The sequence below is a fragment of the Ambystoma mexicanum genome, chromosome 8, assembly GCF_040938575.1.
Source record: "Ambystoma mexicanum isolate Mex_15411 chromosome 8, UKY_AmexF1_1, whole genome shotgun sequence".
NCBI classification, from domain to species: domain Eukaryota; kingdom Metazoa; phylum Chordata; class Amphibia; order Caudata; family Ambystomatidae; genus Ambystoma; species Ambystoma mexicanum.
The window spans coordinates 1,349,694,686-1,349,707,229 of record NC_090929.1 but is presented as its reverse complement, the minus strand read 5'-3'; positions in this window follow the sequence as shown (position 1 = coordinate 1,349,707,229).

The window sequence follows — 12,544 nt, the reverse complement described above, 5'->3', positions numbered from 1 at the left end:
AGGACCCTCATCTGATCGTCCGACAAGTGGCCCCGGCGCCCCTTAGCATCCACTGCCTTCAAGAGGCGCCGGGCCTTGTTGAGGGTCATGGACCTGAAGTCCTCCCAGCGCTTCTTGACATGATGGAATAGTCGGACTGCCACCCCGTCCGCGTTGATGGCAGCCACGATGTCCGTCCAGATCTGGGTCCGTACTTCCTTGTCGGCGCACAAACTTCCGAAGAGGGCATCATACTGCCCAGGACTTGCTCCACCAGGACACCAACTTTGGTGGCAGTGAAGCTGGTGCCCCTCTGCCTCTCTGGCCAGGGGTTGTCAGTGGTGCCAGATGTTGCAGTGCCCGACATGACAACCCTAGAGGCAGGAGTGGGTGGGCAACTGGGTCCTGGGGCTGGTCTGTCGAGCGATGGAATCCCAGTCGGGAGTCTTCTGTTCCAGCGGGGGTGGTCACAGCAACAGCACCCCTGGCTGATGTGCAGGCAGCAAATGGCAGGGCATGTGGGTAGCAGGCAATCAGGCAGCAGCAGATGGCAGGTGGGAGTGTGCTCGGGACACTGGGGGGCAGTAATTCGGCCTTCTGGGCAGGAGTGTGGTCTTCCGTGTGCTTACGCGTGGCCAGCTTGATACAGAGTGATTTGGCACGTGAAAATCCAGCACGTCTGCATGTATTTCGAGGAAAGGGCCTTAGCGCGTAAGCGCGTCAGCACACGTACGCGAATTCATTGGCCCAAAGGCCACCAGCCCGTATGCGCGTCTGTGACGTGCGTGCGCGGGCATTTCCCTGTACACGGGTGCATGTTACACGTCCAATGACTGCACGTCAGAGTGTCAGCTTGTGTAATTGGAGGATGGGGCCTTAGCGCGTACACGCGGAAGTGACACTGAACGTGTGGGCATCTTTAAAAGGTACGTGTAGAACGTAATTTCCTTGTACGTGCTTTTCGTGGAGAGCGAGTGGGTGAAATCTGTACTTCTTGTCGGTTCACACGCGATTTACTTCACAGAGTTCCAAGTTCGTACTCTCTGTTACCTCTGACAGCTTTTTCTCTTCTTGTCTTTTTCCTGGACCTGTTTCCTCAAACAGCGTTCACTTCTCCTGTTGTCCTGTCTCCTCAGACAGCGTACAATTCTTCTTTTCGCGGGGGTGTTGCCAACGCGCACACGCGCGTATTTTTCACGCGATATTTCCTGGCAGACGGTGAGTCGCGCACGTATTTGACATCTGTGCTTGCCCTGTGTGTTGCCTACCCCTTCAGAGGTCAGTCTAGGCTGCGTGTGACACGCATACATTCATTTTTGTGTTTCTAGGTGCCACAGCGTAGTGCAGGTTTTATTTTCCACGCACGTGGTCTAGGAGGGGTTGCATGCACATGATCTCCCTTTTTCGGGGTGCCTGTGCGTTGTGTGACCCGTCATGTTCCCCCAGGGGTCACATACAGCCTTGTTAGAGCACTAGGGTACGAATTCCATCTAGTACCCTACCCCTTTGAACCCCAATTGCCCAGCACAATAGTTTACTGCAACTTCCATACGCACAACAACATCAGTGCCATGGTTGGGAGGCGAGCACGTGGTAAGGGTGGCAAAGGTGGGCGAGCCACAAGAGGTGGCCGTGTTGGATACGGTAGGGGTCGTGGCCAGGACTTGCAGGGTGCCCCTAGCTCCCCATGTGTGGGCGACCAGTCAGGGACACGCATGCCCCCCCTGGTTGAGGGTAACGTGGCTGACACCATCCCTGCTCAGCCCTTGTTGGACCAGCCCATTGTGGCACCAGACCTGGCACAGGGTGACTCCATGGATGACTTCCAGGTCAGCACTTCTATGCCACGTGTGGCGGTGCACGTTGGTGTCACCAGCCCACGTGGATCAGGGGCAGCTATGTCATCTGCTGCCCCGAGTAGGCAGGGTGGGAAGGCTGCAGGGGCAGCTGCGGCTCCATCCACCCCCGCTCTGAGTCTCCCAGCCAGGACAGTGTCGGTCCTAGTCCATCCTGCTGACGTTCCCCCTGACTACATCACACTTCAGCTAATGCCTGCACCAAGTGCCATGGTGAGTGTTCATTCCCACACTCCTAGTCCACAGTCCACCGGGACTCCTGCCCCTAGTGTCCAGAGTGGCGTAGGACACTCAGTATCACCACCACCTTCCAAGCGGAAGAGGAAGAGTGCTCGTCCAGTACAGGCTGATGCCCCAGACACAGCTACACAGTCCGGCCCACCAAGGAAGCCCAGCTTCAATCAGGCCGAACTTGATGCACTTGTGGAGTATGTGTCCACACATGACATCGAAATGGTGATTACTGCAGGATGCAAGACCACACCTGCACAACGTCAGGCACACTGGCAGACCATTGCGGAACTCATAAGTGCCCTTGGATTTGTGAGGCGCACAGCTAATGATTGCTACAAGCGCTGGAATGACCTTAAGCGCAGGGCAAAGAAAAAGCTGGCCTCAAGTCATGCTGCAACTCTAGTGACTGGAGGTGGGTCTCCGGCAGAGGACATAGAACTCACTCCACATGAGTATGTTGCTGGGACCTACGTCACAGAGGAACAGATCCAAGGCATGGGAGACCTTCCAGATTACGAGGCATTGTCCGGTGAGTGCACATGCATGTGTGTGTCATCCATGTGCATGGTGTGTGTGTGAGTGCTTCTGATTGAGTGCCAGGTGAGGGGGTGTGTGCCTGAGTGGTTTAGGTCACCCATGTGCTTCATCCAATACATTCTGCGCACCAGGATTTGGGTGTTGCAGTATCCTTTCTGGCAACAGTAGACATTCAGCCCAACCTCACGCCAGTTGCCCTTGAAGTGTCATCTTGCCACAACATAGTTGCATGTTATTCTGTGTTCATTCAGGCTGATTGTCTGCATTCCACCACTTTCACTAGGCATTTCTCAGTCCTATTGTCACATGTGTGACATGGCTAGGGTACATGCCATCTGTGTGATGGCATGTGTCATGTGTGTGTATTGGACATGCCAATCACAGGCCAATGTGTGATGGCACTGCTAGGCAGCATGCAGCATATTTGTTGGTCTTCCATCTTGGTGTCATCAATGTGTGCCATTTGCCTCCCCTTCATATGCAGTGACAGTGCATGCATGGGAGGGTTATAGTCATGTGGGACATGTGTCAATGAAGTACTGTTTCTGTTGCTTCTCAGCCCTAATTGTGTTCCATGGTGCTAATGCCTGTTCCCATTTCTTTTCTTTCATGTCTTTGCAGGGGATGACGCACTTGATACTGCTGGAGTTGTGGAGATGGTGCAGACCCAGGAGGGGTCTCAGGCCCGACCTGACACCAGTGAGGGACGTGGTGTGGTGGTGGGTGAGAACTCACACTTGCTGCAGACCGTCATCTCAAGGGGTGTCTCAGGGTGCACCTCCCCCGAGCTCTATTCAGGTGTCGATTCGGATGATGAGACCTATGTGCCGTCGCAGGTAAGTGTTTCTGGGAGGGATTCTGTACTGTCCAACCCACCTGCACCAGGGGTAGAACCCTCAATGGGGATGTCAGTGTTGGTAGGTCCGCCTTTGGTAGTCACTCCGCTACATCTGATCCTGTTCCTGGGCCAGCAGATCAGAGGGGGAATGCAGTCCTGCAGCCTCAGGCAGTGCCGGCACAGCAAGGCGCAGTTCGCCTTGCCCCAGACAGATGTGGTGCCCGCCGACGCGGTGGCCGTACGCCACCTGGCAATACCGCAGGGGAGCAATCCATATACGGTATGGCAAACCAACAGGCAGCATCTACTGAGATGATGGCTCAGGCCATGGATAGGGTGGCCACTTCCATTGTCCCCCAAGAAAGGCTAATTGAACAACTACAGCAGGCAACAGACTCCATTAGCCAGTCACACAGGGAGGACATGTTGGCATCCAACAGGGACAGGTGGGCGGCACTGGAGACTCTGCGGGAAGCCATTTCTATTGAGTCCCAGGGCCACAGGGAAGCCCTGAGGGTGGAACTCCGTCAGCTCAGGGCAACTCTGGTTGAGCTTGAGGCTTCAGCTAACACGAGGACAGAACAGCAACTGGAGCGGCTCACACGTACGCTCTCAGCTGAGATGCAGGCAACAAGGGAGGAGGTCCGGGCATCCCGTGAGTTGTTGCATGGGGAACTCCGCACAATTATCCTCCAGAACCAAACCTTCCACACCCGCATGCTTGCTGCCATGGAGGACCAGACTAGGGCTTTGCGTGGGCTGCCTCCCATAGTGCCACCACCTCCTGATGCAGCTGCAGAGGGTGAGGAGAGCGACAGCAGTGATTCTCCCACAATAGGGTAGCCGTGCAGGCCATGAGCCCATGGAGGTGTTTTTTTTCCGCAAGATCCACACAGGTGGGTTTTGGTGTGCACCCTGTCCTCGGACCTCCTGGGTGGCCTCCCCCACCCCCTTCGGCCCATTAATGGCCATTTTTTATTTTTTTATTTTTTTTTTTATTTTTGATTCTTGATTTTTTGGACAGTGTGTTGCCTTGTGTGGCTCCCGTGGGCATACGCCGTATTGTGGCTGGGCACATGCAGGCTTGTCCTGAATTGGGGTCAGATGCTTGGGTTTGTGTGACACACACCCCTCCTGCTTCCCGTTTCCATGGGCTTGCAAAGGGTGTGCCCAAGTGACATTGACTTACACGGTGACGTCGGACTAACATTTGATGTGTGGGCAGTCTGTAGTCAATACTGTGTATACATTCCTAGTGCATATTGTTGTTGTATTGTACACTGCATGGTGTATTGATATGTGCCTCTGCATCCATCTCATCCTCCTAATTTGCAGGCCCATTTCTCATGTCTTCACAAGGCGGTCTACTTTGGAACTGGAGTCCATGTTGTAAGCACTGCACCTACACTTTTGTGTGGCGCTAACACTGTATAGTTGGAAGTGTTCGAAGTGCTGGCATTATCAGGTAGTTAGGCTACCAATTTTTTAAGTCTGTACTGTCATGTTTATGGTAGGTTGGAGGTTGTGTAGGTGATTGGTATTATTGGTAAGTATTTGGTAATGTGTGTTGTTGGTCCTGCATTACTGTGAGCATTCCATGTGTGGCCAGTCTCCATTAGGGACACTGTAGTTGGTGACACTTGGGTCATGTTGTGGGGATTAATTTGTTTGCTCTCACATTGCATGACATGCCATGGTGTGTTGTGTGGCCGTGCCGGGGAGGGGTTGGGTGACATGGCACTGTTCTCATGTTGTATTTTGCAAGTGGGTATTCATTTTTGCTGCATGGAAGTGTGTCTTTTGATGACACTGCATTGGTGGTGTTTGTGTAGGTAGGGATGCACACATTGTGACACTTCCAGATGAACAATCTCAGGCTGCTATGGTTCTGACAGTTGACTGTCTCTTAATTCATCAGAATTGTCAGATTGAGTCATCATTGATTGTCAGATGGTATGTGCCAGGGCTGTGTGCACTCCACAGGGGTGTGCTTTCTATGTGAAGTAATTAGCCACCAGCTGCGTACGGGCTGCCTCACCCCGTGCCCTTTCCCCTCCCATGTGCAGAGGGCGTGCATGTGGTTGGGGATGTGGGGGCACCACCATGTCCACAGCCAGACCCCGGCGTGTTGCAACATTGTGCAGGACACATGCTGCCACTATGATCCTGCACACTACTGGGGGAGCGTAGAACAGCTACCCACCAGAACAGTCAAGGGAGCGAAAGCGTGACTTGAGCACTCCGAATGTGCGCTCCACTATGCCCCGTGTTGCAATATGGGTTGTGTTGTATCTTACCTCGGGAGGCGTGATGGGGTTTCGAATTGGCGTCATCATGTGTGTGCTCAGAGGGTAGCCACTGTCCCCTGGGGAGGTGGTGATGGGGATCATTAGTGGGGTATTGGCATTACTCTGTATCTGTCATGCATGCGTGTGCTGTGGCATTTCTACTCACCAAGCAGCCATGCATCGCCATGCTGCCCAGCTTCCATGTCCCAGTTTAGGGTTGACATCCTGTAAATGAAGCTGTCGTGGGTGGACCCTGGATAGTTGGCATATACTGAGGTGATGATTCCCTTGGCATCACATACTACCTGGACGTTGATGGAATGCCAGTGCTTGCGGTTTCTATAGATGTGCTCAGATGCCCTGGGGGGACGTAGAGCCACATGCGTGCAATCAATGGCACCTAGCACTTTGGGGAATTGTGCCACCCTGTAGAAATCCTGGCTGACAGCCTGCCTTTCTGCAGGTGTTCTGGGCAGGTATATGTGCCTGCGGACTGATCGGCGTGCAGTGATGATGGCCAACACCTGGTGTAGGCACCGTGACTGCGTGGCATGTGACACCCCCCCCACTATGGCACTTGTCCGCTGAAATGATCCAGTAGCTAAGAAGTGCAGTACATTGAGGACCTTCTCCAGGGGGCTGAGTGCTTGGGAGCACAGGGTGGGTGATGTGAGGTCATCCTCCCACTCACTGACCAGGTCGAGTATTATGTGTCGTGGAAACCTGTACCTCCCATACACCTGGTCATCAGGCATACCAAATAGGCTGTTTCTGGGTGTGAAGATTCTGGCCCTGACTATCCTTCTCCTCCTCCTGCGGTATCCCACGGCCACTGCTGCTAGGAACGGTATATTCATCCTGGCGTCTGAGCTTGTTTGTTGTTTGCGTACTCTTTTATGCTGCGCGGGACGTGGGCCTGCTTCATGCTGGCATACATGTTTCAGGATTGGACCTTTTATTTTTTGGCGTGTTGTAGGCAACCGTGTAAATCTTCCCACCCACCCCAGGAATACACATAACATACTCTCCCAGGCTCAATCGCGAGTAAATATTCCCGTCCACCCCTGGAATACATGTACCCCACTCTCACAGGCCCAGTCGCATGTGGAACTTCACACGCACACCGAAATACACGTACCCTGCAAATTCACGTGTGAAACTTCCCACGCACCCCGAAATACACGTACCCAGGGCAATCGTGTGTGGAACTTCCCGCGAACCCCGTAATACACGTACCCTGCTGGTATCGCGTGTGGAAGTTCACGCGGACCCATAATACACATACCCTGATGGAATCGCGTGTGAGACTACCCGCGCACCCCTGGAATACACGTACCCAGGCAAATTGCACGGCTGGGGAGTGGGCGTGCTGGGAGACAGGATTGGGGGCCTGGTGGAGGGTGCCCTACAGTGCTGGGGGGTGGGGGTGCTGGGAGACAGGAGTGGGGGCCTAGTGGAGGGTGCCCCTGGATGCAGGGGGGTGGGGGTGCAGGGGGACAGGAGTGGGGGCCTGGTGGGGGTGTCCTACAGTGCTGGGGGGTGGGGGTGCAGGGAGACAGGAGTGGGGGCCTGGTGGAGGGTGCCCTGCACTGCTGGGGTGTGGGGGTGCAGGGGGACAGGAGTGGGGGCCTGGTGGAGGGTGCCCTACAGTGCTGGGGGGTGGGGGTGCTGGGGGACAGGAGTGGGGGCCTGGTGGAGAGTGCCCTATGCTGCTGGGGGGTGGGGGTGCAGGGGGACATGAGTGGGGGCCTGGTGGAGGGTGCCCTGCACTGCTGGGGTGTGGGGGTGCAGGGGGACAGGAGTGGGGGCCTGGTGGAGGGTGCCCTACAGTGCTGGGGGGTGGGGGTGCTGGGGGACAGGAGTGGGGGCCTGGTGGAGAGTGCCCTATGCTGCTGGGGGGTGGGGGTGCAGGGGGACATGAGTGGGGGCCTGGTGGAGGGTGCCCCTAGATGCAGGGGGGTGGGGCTGCAGGGGGACAGGAGTGGGGGCCTGGTGGAGGGTGCCCTACAGTGCTGGGGGGTGGGGGTGCAGGGAGACAGGAGTGGGGGCCTGGTGGAGGGTGCCCTACAGTGCTGGGGGGTGGGGGTGCAGGGAGACAGGAGTGGGGGCCTGGTGGAGGGTGCCCTACAGTGCTGGGGGGTGGGGGTGCTGGGAGACAGGAGTGGGGGCCTGGTGGAGGGTGCCCCTGGATGCAGGGGGTGGGGGTGCAGGGAGACAGGAGTGGGGGCCTGGTGGAGGGTGCCCTACAGTGCTGGGGGGTGGGGGTGCTGGGAGACAGGAGTGGGGGCCTGGTGGAGGGTGCCCCTGGATGCAGGGGGGTGGGGGTGCAGGGGGACATGAGTGGGAGCCTGGTGGAGGGTGCCCTACAATGCTGGGGGGTGGGGGTGCTGGGAGACAGGAGTGGGGGCCTGGTGGAGGGTGACCTACAGTGCTGGGGGGGTGGGGGTGCTGGGAGACATGAGTGGAGGCCTGGTGGAGGGTGCCCCTGGATGCAGGGGGGGTGGGGGTGCAGGGGGACAGGAGTGGGGGCCTGGTGGAGGGTGCCCTACAGTGCTAAGGGGTGGGGGTGCAGGGAGACAGGAGTGGGGGCCTGGTGGAGGGTGCCCTACAGTGCTGGGGGGTGGGGGTGCAGGGAGACATGAGTGGGGGCCTGGTGGAGGGTGCCCTACAGTGCTGGGGGATGGGGGTGCAGGGGAACCGGAGTGGGGGCCTGGTCGAGGGTGCCCCTGGATGCAGGGGGGTGGGGGTGCAGAGGGACAGGAGTGGGGGCCTGGTGGAGGGTGCCTTTCAGTGCTGGGGGGTGGGGGTGCTGGGAGACAGGAGTGGGGGCCTGGTGGAGGGTGCCCCTGGATGCTGGGGGGTGGGGGTGCTGGGAGACATGCGTTGGTGGGCAGTAGTGCAAGGTGACATGTGGGTTGGCTGGGGGGGCATGGCCATGGTGGATGGGCTGCCTGCGGGACATGTGCAGGTGTGCAGGGTAGTCCCCTGTGGTGTGGGCCGCCTTCAGGGGCCGTGGAGGGTGTAGAGGGAACAGCTGGGAGGACCCACACGGCCAATTCACGTGTGGGACTCCCCGGCAACCCCGAAATACATGTAGGCTGCTGGATTCGCGTGTGGAATTTGCCGCGCACCCTGAGTACACGTACCCTGCTGAAATTGCGTGTGGAACTTCACGCACACACCGAAATACACGTACCCTGCTAATTCACAGGGGAAACTTCACGCGCACCACGGAATACACGAGCCCAGGCCAATCGCGTGTGAAACTTCCCGCGAAACCCGTAATACACGCACACACTATTTTTCACACAGCGGGTGTCCGTGTTTGTCGGTACCCCTTTGCACCTCATTTGTCCTAGAGGGCCAATGTATGGATCATTCATCATAGCTCTATATGGGTGCTTTTTGTTAGCGCACATTTTGGCGCACATTTTTTTCAGGCGCAGGGACGCTACCGCCTGCTTTCTTGTGGCGTACTTGTTTGGCCCTGTGCGCGTCTTTGACCGTGCGCTGGTTTGCCCTCTTCGATTCCATGAATACGAGTTGTAGGCGAGCATGTGGGCGTTCCGCGCACTTGCCTCCTGTACTTCCTCCATGACGCCCATATTTTAACGCGTTGTTCCCCATTCCGAGTGTTACGCCCCGTGTTGTGCCTACCTTTGTAATGTGCGCCGCGCTATGTGAGATTTCGCAGCGGCCGTGGCGCACGCCGTTGGATGACCTGTGCGCCGGCGTGCGCCGCGCACTTTTTCAGCGCACATCCAATATTTTTCTCGCGCACGGACTTCCATGAATTGATGTTTGCTGGTTTCCCTGCGATTTTCGCAGTTGCACTGCGATTTTTGCACTTTTACTGCGAATCACACGTTTTGGCACCTCTGCGCCGGAATTTTCGGCGCACATTAATTCCATAAATCGGCCTGATAGTTTCTGTGCATGTTTGCACCATAGCAGTGCTTGTCCTATTCCCAGTCATTTGCCCTGGCGCAAAGGACCGGATTTTTTCCATTGAAACATGTGTTGCACTAGTGTTAATTGTGCTTGTACCAGAATATATGAAGACTCTGAAACATTTTGACTCAGGTGACAAATATAATTTATTTGACCTGACACATACAGGTTGTAAATTCTATTGAAATGAATGGCCATCTAATTGTGTCTTTAAACACATTGGTGGAGTGATACTGAAAATGACTCGCACATATCCTTGATCTGGGAGCTGAATGCATTGTCTGACACAGGTTAGTGGATAATCTTGATTGTAAATGACACTATTTTGAAATGAAAAGTAATTGTTGCCGTAAATAATCGCTAACATATGTGATGTAAACATAACACTGTAGGAAATCTGGAATGTTTCCTCATAAAGAAGGGTCCTACAAGGACCCTAAAGTGTCAAGGTTCACATGATATTCCTGATCAATTTAAGAATGACGATACATAACTCCCTTTTAAAGTATAATCAGAAGCAGGTGTTTTCTATAAGTTTAGGTTTCACCAAGTGAATATTTACATTTAAATTGTGCCAACATAATTGCATTTCTTAACATTTTGTTTTGTTTAAACTTTTCAATATTTTTTTATAAGGTAGGATTAAATCATCTTTTTTAATGCACATTGAATTATTACATAATTTGCAATTATTGTCTGATAATGAATATAATGTATTCCTTCGTATGTTATTTTGTGATCAAAAGAGTATTGTTCTTCCTGTATATAGATTTTTAAAAAGCATATCATAACCACAGTGAGATGAAAAAGAATTGAGGACAGTGTGAAGAACTGAGCACAACAGATATCCTGCAGATATCCTGCAGGGAAACATGTGAGACACTATTGTGAGAAGGTGCTTACAAGACAATTACAACAAGTGTTACATTTCTATTATTAAAATGGATACAACACCAATACAATGGGGCTTGCAGAATAAGAAGGTTCTCTGTATACATTTCCAAAAAAACATTTAAGAGGGATCCCACGTCTCCCTACTACAAAAGATTGTATACCTGTGCCAATTCATTAAAGTGAGGGTAGCCCTACTACCAGTTTTTCCCACCAATCCCTGTTAAGGGGAGGGCATAAAGGGAATTGTCGAATCTCTCTGACTCCCAGAATGACTAAATAGGTGACCAAACAGGGTAGTCATGGCCCTGGTGCCCTTTGCTGCCAAACAACCATATCTTAGCCTTGTTCACACTTTACATTCCCTACTTCTGTTCCCTCTCCTCTAGCCTGTTGTTTCGCTCTCTCTCTTTCTCTCTCTCGCTCTCTCTCTCTCTCTCTGTTTAATCTCTCTCTCTCCCACTTACTCTGCCTCACCATCCAATTTCCTACAGGTCTTTGCCACTTTCCTCCAAATATCCAAAATATCATTCCTCCCAAGACTACCCTTCATCTGCCCTCCTTACCCTCCTTCCTCTTACTCCCCTCTCTTTCTATCTCACACCCTCCCTCCCTTGCACACCTTCTCTCAACACTCCCTCCCTTGTCTCTTTCTTCAAAATACCTTCAATGACTCTCTAACTAATTCACATGGAAACTGCCAATTTTGTAAGGCTCCCTCAGACCAACATATTACCTTCACTCTTTCCAAATACTTGTCTCCTGCAAGTCCTCCTCCAACTATTGCACCCTCATCCCTGGTCTCTTGGTATCTTCCCAGCACCACTGACCTTACTCAAACACTTCTCACGTTTTCCTGACTCTGCTGACATTTTATAGCACTCCCACTCCTTCCTAGAATCCTCGCCCTGCTTCCATTGATTCGCTGAGTCCGCTGCTTCCCAATGCCAATCTCTGTCGGAACTACCCCCAAGAGGTCAGGCCCTTCCCCAGTGCATTTTCATAAGGCCAACTAGCTCCACCTCATTTTCAGCCTTCATCTTTCCATGTGGTTGGTGTCCTGATTTGTTCTCTGGGTCTCCCGTTCCCTTGGATGACAGCCTACAGGGTCTGGGGAGTATTTCAAGCCCCCCTATCTATATTCAGTCTTTTGCTAGTCTCTGCTCCAACTCAGCCCAATTGTTCACTTCCAGCCAGGATGTGGATTTGGGAAAGTTGTTGGCAAGGTTGTTGGGTCTCCCATTTAGCTCCTACATGGGAGAGTCTCTTCAGCTCTCATTAGGGTGACCCATCTATTCCTCTTGTAGCGTATTGTGTCTTCTCACTTGGGACCAGATGCGTTGTGGTTCTTGGAGTTTTTCTTGAGAAGCACCTGTAAGAAAGGAGAAGGAGTCCTGTCCAGGACAATGCCTGATAAGTATCAGGTCAGATTAAGGCACCAATATGCATACATAGGTCCATGCACACTGGGAAGCTAGGGACAGGAGTTTACTCATCTCCACCCCTTCCCTTGACAGGGCCATGCCCATGACCCTGTCACAAAATGCATGCATCCTTAATATGTGCTAGCATTGACAAGATGCTGGTACAAATCCCTCTGCACGCCAAACAAAACACATGCTCCTATTGCACAGGAACACTGAGAGGAATTAATACAACGATGCAGGTAATTCAATTTCAGAAAGGATGACAAGCTAACCAGGTCCTCCTTTCCCAAAGCTCCATTCCAGAAACATAGTGTACACTTGTGCCCTACTCGATCAGTAGCTTGATTTGCAGTACCTGTTCTACCAGTAGCACAAAGCATGTTCAGATGTCACAGGTGCCCTCTTGACAGCTGCAGTGTGGGCCAAGTCTCTGCAGCTCAGGGGCTGCATTTAAGATACATTAGCATGTTCCAGAAAACTGCATAACTATGAGAATGTTGTCCTGGTGGCACACTAATCCGTAAATATAAGCCAAGCATTAAT